Raw genomic sequence first — 14,227 nt, 5'->3', positions numbered from 1 at the left:
GTGTCAGCATTTTGAAAAACCCTAACTTAACTCTGGTGCCGTGTCACATATAGAAATTTTTTGATATTTTCAACCATAGTAAAACAAAGACTTATATTTCTGATATTTATTTTATATATTTAAATGCCATTTAACAAAGAAAAACTAACCAAAAAGATGAGTTCGCTTGTCACCTCTGACACGTGTGTCATAGGTTCACCATCACTGCCCTATAGGCAAATCTGGACAAAAAGATGGGTTTGTTTTAGCATCAGGATCTTGTTTTTCCATCTTGGATTTTATTTCTCATGCAAAGTGATTGCTTTGTGCCTTATTCTTCAGTCTTGATTTCACTATGACATGACCCTGGATAGCAAAGAAGTGGGGGCCTCCACTTACTTTCAATCATCAAAGTATTCTTTACCAAAAGAACTGACAAACATGAAATGCCAAGTTGTATCACAAACCATCAGCTCAGCTCAGGGACCATTTCAGCTGTATCACCATTTGGTAAGATACACGTGAAGGGATTTATTCACCAACCCTACCATCTTTACCCAATGTACAGGGCCTCTCATCATTATGGGGGCCACTGGGTATCATGAAGCTTCGGGGCTATGCCCCATTCCTTTTTCTACTCCCCCTAATCTCCAAGGTGATGGTATTAGGATGTGGGGTTTGTGAGAGATGAATAGGTCATGATGGTGTAGCCCTCATGAATGGTAATAGTTCCTTTATAAAAGAGACTCCACAGCAAGCTCCCTCACCCCTTGCCATGTGAGATTACCAAAAAAAGATGGCTGCCTAGGAAGCAGGTCCTCAGTAGACATCAAATCTTCCAGTGCCTTAATCTTGGACTTCCCAGAACTATGAAAAATACATTTCTGTTTTGTATAAGCTACCTAGTCTATGGTATTTCTATTATAGCCGCACAAATTAACTACCAGATTTTTAAAGATTATTTAGTAAGAGTTTATATTTTAGAGCACTTTTAGTTTTAGAGCAGAAAGTATCCACTCCCAATATGTTGTGTATTTTTATTTGTCTTTTCTCTCTTATTTTTAAAAATAATATTTCCATCAGCCCAAAATGATCATTTGAAAAGTTGGTATTCATTCTAGGCTGGGAACCTATGGGATTCTAGTAGGTACAAGTGATGTTATTGGAGAAGGAGGCACAAGTTAGTATTTGGGTTCAAATGTGGCCTCACATTGGACTCCCCGAGCCCTGATACCTGGGCCCCAATGTTGGGGAATAATTGGTCTGTAAGGCAAAATCAAAAGTTACTCAGATGATTTCAAGTGTGTCAAAATTTAGGATCAATGAGACAACCACATTCAGCCAACATGGGGAAGATCAGGCACAGTTAAAGGTGCTTCCTTCATCCAGCCTGGAGCTGTCCCTCAGCTGAGAGCCCACTGCGCTTGGTATGTATAAAATACAAGTTGAAGTACCTGCAATTCCCCACCCTTGGGGCTGTGGACATTAGATAAAGTCCTCCCTGCTTCCCTGGCCTCAGTCATCACACACTAACAGTAAGCCATCCTTACTTTCAATCTTCAGAGCTAATTTCTTCAAATAGAGCTTTGATTTTCCATTTCATTCTGAAAACTTTCTACCTGACTGAAGGAAAGGCTTAGATTTTAGCGATTCTTTATGGAGCCTTGCAATTGTGAATAAACTAGTTATTGCCTGAATCTCACTGACATCTGCCTCTTTACAGTTTCTAGTTATAAATGGAAGAAGTGATTGAAGAAATGTAAAGGGGATAGTCCATTTGACCTCTAAATCTCCATTTATGTCTAAAATCCTCTGGATTTCTGAAGCCATTTATCAGTAACCCCCTAAGGCTTCATATAAAATGGATTCTTGCTTTAGTGTTCTGATAACTTTTGTATCTTTTTTTAATCTCTCCTTTTTCTACCAGCTTTGGCTATGCCCATTTAGCTGTTGGCAATATAGGACTCATGATCTGAGCCCCAACATTTCTGGCGTTTTCTGAAATTGCCTGGAAAAAAAGTGGTAAAATGATAATTAAGTGGGATATGGGCAGGACTTTCTCTTTGCTTGTCAGCAATAATAATCCACTCCCACAGTAGAGTCTTTCAGGAAGGGCGTGTAAAATGATGGGTTTTGGTCTTGCCATTGTGCAAGCCTACCCCAGATATGTGCAGATGGAAGTCCAGACGTGCTGTTTTTGAAACCCTCCAAGTTAGGGACTGGCACTGGGGAAGAAGGCCAAGATCAGAAGTGTCCTTCCCAACAGATTACTGACCCTTTAAGGACTCGGCACAGAGCCATCTCTGCAGCATCTGCAGGCACCTCCATCCAGATCACTGCATATAAGCAAGGCCCAGGTCTTCAACGCAAAATCCAGATATTTTCCGGTTCTGGAGGAGCTAGCACTGGGTATCCCTGGGCTTTTCAACTCCCCAAACCAGCCTCTCTCTTCTCTCCTTCAATGAGTGTTCACATCCTTACAAAAGAATGCAAGACTGGGAAGGAAGACTTAATTGTTTCTGAAGGCCTGGAAAGTATTTCTTGGCTTGAGACCAAAGCTGCAAAAGAACTTCTGAGGCAAGGAAGCCTAGCCCCTGTTTGATTCGGAAAATCTGTCAGCATACTTAGGCTAGGGAAAGGAAAAAGTGCCTCTCATTCACTTAAGGAGAACAAATAATCTAACACATCAAAACCCATCTCAGAATGAACACTAACCGCTTCCTCATGTCACAGCCTGTCTTGTCCAATCCAACCTAAGCAGCCCATCCAGAGCAGTTACCTTGTGTACTCCTAGTTTGAAAATTCAATCAATTACTTTGGCATTGTCTAGTCACATGTATCTGAGTCTTCATTTTCCTCATTGGGATATTAAGCCCATTACAGGCCAGGAGCAGAGTGTTTGCTCCATTCTTGCTTATGCATAAAAGGTGACAACAATGACGATTTCCCCTTATACCAGGCACCGTGAAATAAGGACCAAGCCTTTGTACCATTACCAGAGCTAGTTTTATTTCTCTTTGGCTTATTATATCATACAAACATAGAAAATACCCTCCAACCATCCACTTCTCACCTGTTCTTCCTCTTTGCCAAAACAAGGGATGGAATTTTTTTTCCCCCTGATGAATACTCTTTTGGGCTTGGATTTAATTTGATTTAAGAAAAAAGGATATCTCTCACATCCAAATTTTACAATGAATTCAGACCTGTAAAAACACATGGACATCAATGCCTTTTTCTTATAGGCATTAGATGACCCGCAAATGTTACATATCAACACTTATTTGTAAATTTGATAAGCCAAACTCCCTCTCTTTAGACAGAAATTCTATTTTTCTACCTTATAAATAGTGTCAAATATATATGCTGTGAAGTGGAAGATTATGAAACTTCCTGTCTTTGTTCAAATATTGTATTGTGAGTAAAGTTATGGTTTTAACTGATGCTTATCTAATAAAGTTCTGTCCCAATCACTGCTTTAAGATTTAGGACCCCTGTGATTCCAGAAAGCACCTAACACAATAGAACAATTGTTGCACTAATGAAACTATTGCATGCGCGCACGCACACGCACACACACACACACACGCACACACAAAACCCTGAAAGCTAGCATTTGGATCTTAAAGCTAATTCTAAAAGGAAATTCACATAGCATGATGAAGATTTGACTCATATATTCAATTATTCCCCAGTCACTTACTTAAATGTTCTGCATGAAATAACATGGGATTGCTTCACTTTTATAAAATTTAGTGTTGAGATGTTACATTGCACCTGTCACTGATTAGATATTTTAAAATTAGGGTAGTAGTCAAGTCCTAATGTACAGAGGTGAAGCTATTTCTTTAAGTGAAATAATTTGTTTCCTAGTCCACTCCACTTCACTGCACCCGCTCATGTGCAGCCCATATTACTGCAACTGCCTCTACGTGGCATTTAGCAAACCCAGTGCTGAGTTATCAGAAAACCCGATGATTCGTCAGTTTAGAGAAGCGACAATGCTTTAAGTCTGTTCACAGAGCCATTTTTCATCCCCTCCCCTTGTTTGGCTGGAGCAAGAAGGGATAGAAAAAGCAACTTAGGTGAATGTCACAAAAGTACTGATATTGCCCAGCAGGTGTGGCTCAGTGGTTGAGCATCGACCTATGAACCAAGGTTGTAGTTCGATTCCCAGTCAGGGCACATGCCCAGGTTGCGGGCTTGATCCCCAGTAATGGACATCCAGGAGGAAGCCGTTCAATGATTCTCATAATTGATGTTTCTATCTCTGTCTCCCCCTTACTTACGCTCTGAAATCAATTATATATATATATATATATATATATATATATATATATATATATATATATATATATTTATTTATATATTTATATTTGAAGAGTACTGATAATAATTATTTCTGTTTTCTTTGGTTGTCATGTAGACTGACCCCTTCTCCAATGGAGTAGAGGGTCATTGGAATTGATACCTCAGTACCAATTCTGTTCTTTGGTCATACTCCATAATCAATCCAGCTATCCATTGTAGCTCCCTCATCTGGATTTTGTCCATGGCATGTGCAGGCCACAGGTACCGAGGACAGCCTCTGCCTGGAGACTACATGCCACTCTCCTGTCACTCACCCCCATCACAACCATGAGGACGGCAGCTCAGCTAACTAGCGGAGAAAGCATAACCTTATATTCCTCAAACCCCCTTCTTGGAAAGACCAGTCAAGAAAATGCTGCAAAATCTTTTTAATCTCCACTGGGGTGGGGCAAAAAAAAAAATAGAAAAAATGGAAAGAGAAATCTCTTTGCCTCTTCACTGTAAACTTTATCTTTTATGCCAGTCTGTCACATTAGGAGTGATATCCTTTCGGCTTTATATATTTAGGGTGTGGCATTTTTGTTCTTGACAGTGAATGCTCACCTTTGGAAAAATGTTTAACAGATAAGATGGGGAAAGCCTTAGCCAGTCATACAAGTAAGGCATAGGGATGTTTTCAGCTAATACGTCAGATGTCATCAGCCTCCTCATTAACAATCACCTAATGTTTTCCTGTGTTGACTTTATTTGCATACTATAATACTTTCAGATTTACGATACCTTTGGGAGACAGTGAGCTACACCATAAAATCAGAGCTTAGGAGTCAGGCAGATCACATTGTCTTTAACTAGCTCTATAAATACAGGGTGTCCCCCAAAATGTATGCACACTTTGAATGATTATAAAGTTAGTGTTTATTAACATATAGTGTTAGTGTTCATTTTCAAAATGTAAAAGAATCTACAGAAATGAATAACTTTTTGCCAATGTCTATTTTCAAACTGATGACTGTTCTGGTCCAGGCACTGCTGATAGGCAAAGCAATGGAATTGCAAATATCAAGAATAATTTTGTTCAGTATTTGTGCGCCCTCAATTTCAACTCTTACTGGTTTTATACTGTAAACTTTATTTTATATATATCCTCATAAAAAACGTATAGTGGCACTTTAGGATAAATTTTCTTTGTTCAAAGCTTAGTCTGGCTTCGCCCATTATTTCTAATCAGTTAAACCTGAAAAGGAGTGAAAATTAAGTGAGTTCCCAGCTGTTAAAATGTGCATACATTTTTGGGGGACACTCTTTATAAGCAATTTAGTCTGTCTCACAACTGGTTTGTTCGTTGTTACACTGGATAATAATTAAACTAATCTCTTGAGGTTATAAAACTTTGGTGAAGTTATCTTAAGTACTAAGCATGTAGGCACTTGACAGTTTTTATTTTAAGCATTAATTAGAAATATTAAATTAGCCAATAATCTTAATATTCAATTCAACTGGCCATTCTAAAACTTCTGCTCTAAATTGTCAGTTCTAATATACAGTATAAATTGATTCAGCACTAAACTGTCATTGACCAGGTGTTGGCAAAGCTGTTCAGAAACCGTCAGTCTCATATGCATAGCTCATTGAAAGGCAATTTGCCAGGAGAAAATAAAATCCTTAAATTATGTGCACTTTAACCTAACAGTTACTATCTAAAAATTTATTCCAGGAAAATAACTAGATCAGTGTGCAAAGAAATATGTATAAATACTTTTATCATAGCACTTATACAGCTTTTAGGATAAATAACTGTATATTTATACAAGCTATGTATATTTATAGAGGATATGTATAGAAGGATGAGGTAGTTATATTTGTGACTTAAAAAGATACTCACCACACAGTCTGGGTCTGTATATGCACACACAGAAACACATGCTACATGCATATGTACACACATACACACAAACACATGTCACATATGTGATTCCATTTTACATAAATGTTTAAACAACTATGGAAGCAAGGAAGACTATATGATCATCAGTGGTAAACACTGTAAGGTAGGACTATGGATGACTTACAGTTTTCTGTAGCATTGACATTTGTGTTTGAGCATGTACCTTGTTTTGAGTTTCCTAGAAGCAGGGATTCTTGTGTAAATGCTTTATTGAAGGAGAGCTCATGAAAAAACATGGAAGAAGGAATCAGGGTAGAAAAGTTCCAGCTTCAGCTTCATCCAACAGAGAGCTTTGGAGCATGAATAGCAACACAGAATAAGACCCATCTCCATGTCAGGGACCAGCCCCTTGTACACCAGAGAGTCAGCCGTTGGTTGCAAGCCATTCAGAGGAGTGGGTGTAGCCTCCTGGGCAAGGCGGCTCCCATAGGTTGAGGGCATTTCACTGGTAAGAGGAGCAGCTGTGAGCTATGAGTAACCAACACTTACGGGAGCTGGGGGGCATCAGAGTGGAATGCCAACAACATTCTCTGTAATCTATACTTTGCACTGCTTAGAACCTTTTGCTTTCTCAATCTAAGTTTAGTCCATCCAGGCACAGCTTCTCCAGAACTCTTATTGGTCACAAGTGTATGTCAGTTGGAACTACATGCCCCTCTGTTGCTATAGATTCCAAAACCATAATTGATAATCATCATCTCCCTCATCTGTCATCGGTATTAGACTTTCCTCTTCCCCGGAGACTTCTGGCAGCAGGTGACATGCCTGGTGGTCTGACCTATTCCCAAAGAGCCCGTCCACTGCTTGGCATGTCCTTATTACAACAAAGCTATTCCCCTTCCTCAGCTAAAACTAGTGGTGCCTCCTTGGGTCACCTGAGTGCCAAACGTATTCCTTCCTGCCCTGCACTATGGAGCAGCAGCCCCGCTTCCCCCAAATGATCAGGGTTAATGGCTTGGCTTTTATGGTGGCTCCCTCTTTGACTACTGGCCTGTTGGCATATAAATCCTAAAGTGACAGTGGCAGCCACAGCTTTGTGCTTAGCGGGGCTCTTGCTGGCCCCTGGTGGAAGTGTCTGCTCTCTGAGGCCCACAGCGCCCAGAGTTGCTAAGGACTGAGGCTCAGACTGTTCTAGTGGGACACTGGAAGGATAATAAATGAGATTATCCCTGGTTCTACCCTATACTACTGCTCCCATGTTTAATACCTACCAGAACCTCATTCTATCCATCGTTTTAGGGTATATACCAGAAAGATGGTGTTGTTGCAAATTAATCTGGGTAATATTTTCATCATAAATTCTTTTTTGTTTGCTAGCCCTCACCAATTTAGGGATTCTAAGGCTAATCCTAAATTATCTCATTTTATATGGATTTCTTTTTATCCCTTCTATCTATTTATACCTCCTCTTTATATCCCTGCTCTAGCTGGCCTTTTATTCAAGAATCATTTTTAATGTTCATTTGTGCCTTTTTCCCTACACTGTGAGCACCCAGGTGACAGTCGCCCTTCTCAGTTCCTAGAACAGTACTGTGCACACAGTCACTTCTCAATAGATAGTTGTAATAAAATAAACCATCTCAGATCTTGACTTTAAAGAGATGATACATGTTTTTATTTATTTTATAGTCATCCCTTTCACCTTGCCACAATGACAAACTACCTCTTCCAAATTCAATACTCACTTTTTGCCTAAACTCATAATTCCCTGTAAATGTTGGTATAAAACCACATATAGGGCAGAAATACTATTCAAGACATTGGGTACCTTGCTTACCAGCTATAACATAAGCCAGCCCAAAACTTTCAGTCTGGTATTTTCTGTCTAGTATTATTTCCTTGAAGAGAATTACACAGTTTATACTTTCTCTGAACACTGGTACAAACTGTCCAGCACTCTGTAGAGTTTGTATTATGGAAATATTTTATCCCATCTGTCTGAAATTATATATTGCTAACATGAGAGTCTATAAATCATAGATGATCTGAAAGAGGCATTCTAATGCTTAATGTATGTTTTAGTATATTCTAAGTCTGAGCAGTAGTCACAGAAACTGTTTTTGCCATTAACCTTAGCAGTCAGTGACCTCATCTCTGAAGGTTCCCAAAGCATTTATCATTATATTTCACCACTTCCCAACCTCCTTGCCTCCGAATATGTCGTACGTTGTCATATTTTGTTTTCAGGCCCTCTAAGACTGCAGAGTATACAGTTCTCTATAAAAGTACTCAGTATATCATTAATCCGAATGTCTCGATATTTGTCATAAGGGACAAAATTGTTTTATTTTCAATTTCAGCCTGTTAATCTTACCTAGAAGCCTTTGTAACAATCCGCACCATTTATCTCCCATCTCAACCTATAAAGGGATCTGTGTTGTTGTTAGAAATTTTACATTTTGTAGCCTTTACTCATAAATCATCTACTTAGGCCCATAGTTATTTAATTTTCCTCTTCAGGTTACTCTCTCTAGGCAGTGTGAATAAGATTATTATGTTATGTATTTGCAGGTACTCTCAGCCTCATTCTACTGATGAAGTATCTGAGGCTCAGTTTAAATAGGAACTGACACAAGATAATATAGTTAACAAGTGTGAAGATGAATTCAAACCCAGATCTTTCTGTCCGCAAAGCCATGCACTTTTCACTCTGCCACATGGTTTCCCAGGTAACATTTGCCTTCTTTCTGTGAACAGGTGTGTGCACCCAGAAATTCCTGAAGGGCTCACCATATTGGTAGCAATTTCAGGCATACATTCATTTGGCTTGACATATCTTCCAATGAGCAGGTCCATCACTACCCATTAATCAAGTCAAGTAGGCATAATGTTCAACCAGCTCTGCAGAGTGTGAGTCCTAGAAGGACTCTGAAATATAACTTAAGAAGACAAGTATTCCTAAGACCCAGTGCCAATCACTACTATTCATGATGAAGTATTGTGATCACTAGCTGAAGCCTGACTTGCTTTACTATATCCAGTAGCATAAATGAGACATCAGTTTCTGCTCAACTCTGAGTCAGGTCACTCATCTCTCCTTGGACTTAATAAATGCAATGAATCTTATCTCTATAAATTTTTTCTTTATATGGGGTATCAGGGATGACAGTAGCTTTCTGTGCTCAAAGAGGAATACCTAGAAGGCATAGGGGCTTCTAAAAATCTCCATCTTTATCCCATTGTTCTAATTCATAAATGGGTTTTAGGAGGTCCATGTTTATACATGTTTATACATGTATGCATTTTTCTTATAATTTATACAAGCTTTCTTCAAATCCTCAAAGGTAACTGTGGTTCCTGATTTTAGATATCCTAACCTTCAGTGCTTGCTCCATAATTTCTGCTCCTACTCAACTAACCTGAATTACAGTACAAAGGATTTGACTTTGTAATTCTAGGTATGTGAGGACAGGAAGCAACCTTGGAGCTATAATTCTCCATCACTACATATCCAGATATTTGGGAGATCCACTGGTCTTCACCAAGAAATTGTCTTTGAGTACAGGAAAGAATTGGTATATTAATAATTGATGTTATAAATCAAATGCCACAGAGTAAATGTGACTTCCTTCAGCTTGTTTTTGGAATCTCTGTGTGAATGCAGTAAAAATAGGAAATGTAAAGCTTCCTGTATTCAGTGGCACCATCCCCTGTGACAGCTCTTTCCCCAAGGAATAGTCATTTTCTATCCTTAAAATATTAAGTATCTTAAAATTTAAAGAAGCCTTAAAAATCCAACTTCCTACCCAGAGCAGGAATTTGATCTTACAATATCCCTTGCTGAGAGAAAGTCATCCTACCTACATTGGGGCCCTCTCAATAAGGAGGTCTAGATTTAGTTTGTAAGGCAGCCTCATTGTTTTAGAGAGTGTTAGGTATGCAGACCTTCACTCTTTTGAGGTAAAATCTGAACCCACTTAACACTAATTCAGCTGATTATTTAATCAAATATTTATTGAGCACCTACTTTGTGACTGGTACTATGATTCAGGAAATACAAGGCAATTGTGAGAGACACTCTCCCTAAGCTACTGGAGATTATACATCTAGCTACTGATTTTTCTGGAAGTGAGCCAGACTGAGTCAATATCCTCTCTCACAGGACAGTCTCAACATTTGAGGTTATGATCAGGTTTCCTCAAGTTGTGTCTATTTCTGGGCTCTATGGCTTCATTGGAAGTGTTTTACAGACCCCTTCATTATCCCAGTCAGCCTCTTCTATGTGGGATTCTGTTTCTCAATGGCCATCTGAACAAAGTGTTGCCCAGAATGAAACATAAAACTGAAGTCTGAAACATAGATTGATTTATGGAGCAGAGCCTCAATTGAAACTTCAAAAACTTCCTCCAGATGATACTGATGTTCAATTAATTTCTGAACAGTGAGATCCATGACAAATGCCAATGTGTCTGTCCAAATACTCAACCAGTCAAAGCACAGCCCACATTCTCTTCCATAGACACTACTGTTTTATGTGATGGTGATGAACCATCACTACTGAGCTCTTACGCCTGCTTCTGAGCCACGCAGCCCAGCTAGATGCAGGCTTCCATCTCAGCTCCAGACTCATAACCATACCCTCTGCCTAGCCCCACTGTTGTCAGTCACTCCACATATTGATACTGAGAATACTCCCCAGTAAACTTCCTGAACAAAACATGTCAGAGTTTATTTCCTGGGAAATCTAGCCTAAGACAGGGGCCCACAAAGGTTCAGGTTTAAGTAAGTTCAATCCAACAAACTTCTAGAGCTAAAATGGCTCTTCAGAGCAGTCCCATGCTCCTGCAAGTAGGCCAGGCTTACATTCCCCACTTTGCCCAATCCTTGCATGGCAGCTCCATTTAACTGTTAACAGATCATGGATTGCTCATAGACCATGGATTCCCTATCTTATATTTATTTCTCAATAGGTTCATGACTGGTGTTTGAATTATTCACCCCTATTTACATTCAGCAATTCTCCCCAATGTGATCTGATCATCTCTGAATATTTCTAGGCATATAAAAAAATTTCTATCTAACAACACAAAAGTCCCAACCAAGGAGATTGAGTATCTAAACCCTATGGGTGATGATCCAGAGCATCGAGTGACTATGCAGAGCAGAGACCCATCTACTTACACAGGACATGTGCATAAATGAAAATAAACCACGTGTGTGTGTGTGTGTGTGTGTGTGTGTGTGTGTGTGTTCAACACAGAGAGTTCATGGTTAATTTCATGGCCTAGACACTACCCTGCCTAATAAACATATTGAACAACTTTGCTGGAGATGAACACATGAAAAGGAATGTGAAGCACATTATATGATAGGGGCCTTCTCCACCTTTTTCAGTGTATGCACTTCTCTATTCCCTGTATGATGACAGAGTTCCAAGAACTGATTCCATGTACAGTGTTCTCTTCCCATTGCTTCCTGACTCTCAAAGTGTGTTCCCTAGACCACCATCAGCAGCATTATCTGGAAACCCTTCAGAAGTACAAATTCTCAGGCCAATCCCAGACCAATTAAATTAGGAAACTCTGGGCAAAGGGCCCAGCAATGTGTGTTTTAAAATCCCTGCCAGGTAATTCTGATTCACGGTAAATTTGAGAAGCACACTGCTCTAACTCATTTTCTTAATTGCTTAGACAATGTTCCTGCCATCCAAGCCAAAGCTGTGGGATTATTTCATTATCTTTCTTGCTTCTGGTTGCCCCATATTACGCTTTATATTCCTCTATTCTACCCATTTTCATATTATAGTTTACAATTCCTAGAAATGTGTCTTTGCTCGACTATGCTCCCCTCTAGGGCAGGTGTTAACTAATTGTTATTTGTGCATACCCAATGCTTTACATGGTTCTGACACATAATGAATACTAAACAAACTCTTTTCATTAATAAATATGCAGCACATGTTATTTTCAATAAATATTTATTTCTAGGCATATTAAAAATCTGTCTATCTAACAGCAAAAGATAGACAACCATGAAAATAAATGCAATTCAGAGATGCAGATGCTATGACAAAATATTATTAGGAATGATTTCTTTGTGCCCAGCACTCTCCTCAGTGGTGCGCATGTGTCAATTCACTCAGTCCTCACAGTAATCCCATGAGGTACAAGTCTAAGAAAGGAACACTTTATTAAGGGAAAATATCTCTTCTGTGTAGTATTATTTTTAATGAGATCTTTGGTTGTACAAGGCAAGACCATAGCCCAGTCTGGGATAAGGAAGATAAAACAAAGGTAACTAAGTGAAAGATAATGTAAAAGGCTGGCCTCCTTGGAGATTGATGTTTTGATGACTGTTTTTTTTTTATCTTCCATGCATAAACTGGGAAGATAGAATAAACTGATATATGGTAAATGTTTTAAAAAAAATCAATAAACTCTTTGCCCAAAGAGTAACTCTCTAAGAGTGGAACTTTAGACACTGGGAACAGGAAGGGAGATATTGGGGTAAGACAATCAACCTGCTTTACCTTTAAGGTTATCTTCCTGTCCTTTCTCAAAAATACGGAAAACTTTTTTCCCCGTGTGTTACTTCAATTAACTTTTGTTTTATAACCTGAAAGTGTTGTTGAAAAGTAGTGGATTTTAATACTGTTAAAACACAGAAGAATTCTCTGGATTCCTTATTTTGAACTTATTTCTCAATAGGTTCATGACTGGTGTTTGAATTATTCACCCCTATTTACATTCAGCAATTCTCCCCAATGTGATCTGACCATCTCTGAAAGGCTATATTATCAAGCAAGGAAAAAATCCATAATATTGAGCATCTGAAATGATTTCGTAATTAGCATGACAAGATTTTCTATAATGTCCCATTACTTATAACTATGAAAAAAACTGGAAATAAATTGAGCTCCAAGTGTTAAATAGATCCTTTTTCAGCATGTGTGAGAGAAACTATGCACTATCCATATGTTACATATATCAGAATGCCTATTGGTATCAGATATGTGAAGCTAGGTACCTTTGAATTACAGAAATCCTAGGAATACAAAACAAGCAGTGTGGTAGATTGTATGGGTTGTAGTGATGGCCCCATTCTTCACCTCTCCCTCTATCCATACCCTTAGTTATGTGATTCTGTAGTTTGCTCCATGTAACAAAGTAGAGTAAATTTCCTTGCCCTCTGACTTTGTGTTTGGCTAAGAGGCTTGTTTTGGTCAATGGAGCAAAGCAATGGTGACAGTAGTCTTCAGTTCTGAGACTAGGCAGCAAGAGAGAGGCCTTGTCTGGTTCAGTTTGCTCTCTCGACCTCTGCCATCTCTGTAAGAAGAGCATGCCCAGACCACAGGTACCAGGAAGAGGATGGGAGACCCAAGGACCAGAGCCACCGCAAGTAGCTGCCTAACCAAGCTTCTTCTAAGTGAGCAAGCACCCACCTCCACAGACATGGTGTGAGAAGTAAATGCTCATGGCTGAACGCCAGGGGTGTTTGATGCTAGTATGCAGCACTACCATGACCACCACTGATTGACACAGGTGTCTATCTGTTTTTGTTCCAAGATAACTTCAAATGCAAACCTGAAAGATAGCAAATAACGATAACTGAGTTTCACCTTGAAATGTGCCAAAAATAGGAAAACTAGAAACAAGGAAACCAGAAACAAAGACTAAGAAATATAAATGGCTCCATGAATTGGCTTTCATTTCAAAGAGAAGGGAGAAGAATCCGGTTCTCTCAGTGCAACTCAGGGGCTCCGGCTTGACACTTTTAATTAAAAAGACATTAAAAAATTAACACAGAATGCTTCCCACGTTGCTCCAGGGCATCTCATGAAAGATTGCCACTTCGCCACCAGAATGCATAATGTCTACTAGTACGTCCAGGCCCATCTGCGTCCTTCCGTGGGAGAGAGTGTGTGTCGGCGCCTCCAGTGAGCAACTGTCCTGTGGAGGCTTAATTTCCTCAGCACTGATAACGTAAAAGCGATCTGGCAGAATAAATGAGCGGGTGATTTCAAAACACACATTTTTGATCTTCTGCCATATT

Source organism: Myotis lucifugus, unplaced genomic scaffold, assembly GCF_000147115.1.
Source record: "Myotis lucifugus unplaced genomic scaffold, Myoluc2.0 scaffold_17, whole genome shotgun sequence".
In the NCBI taxonomy this organism is placed as follows: Eukaryota; Metazoa; Chordata; class Mammalia; order Chiroptera; family Vespertilionidae; genus Myotis; species Myotis lucifugus.
Note: the sequence above shows the minus strand (reverse complement) of the source record.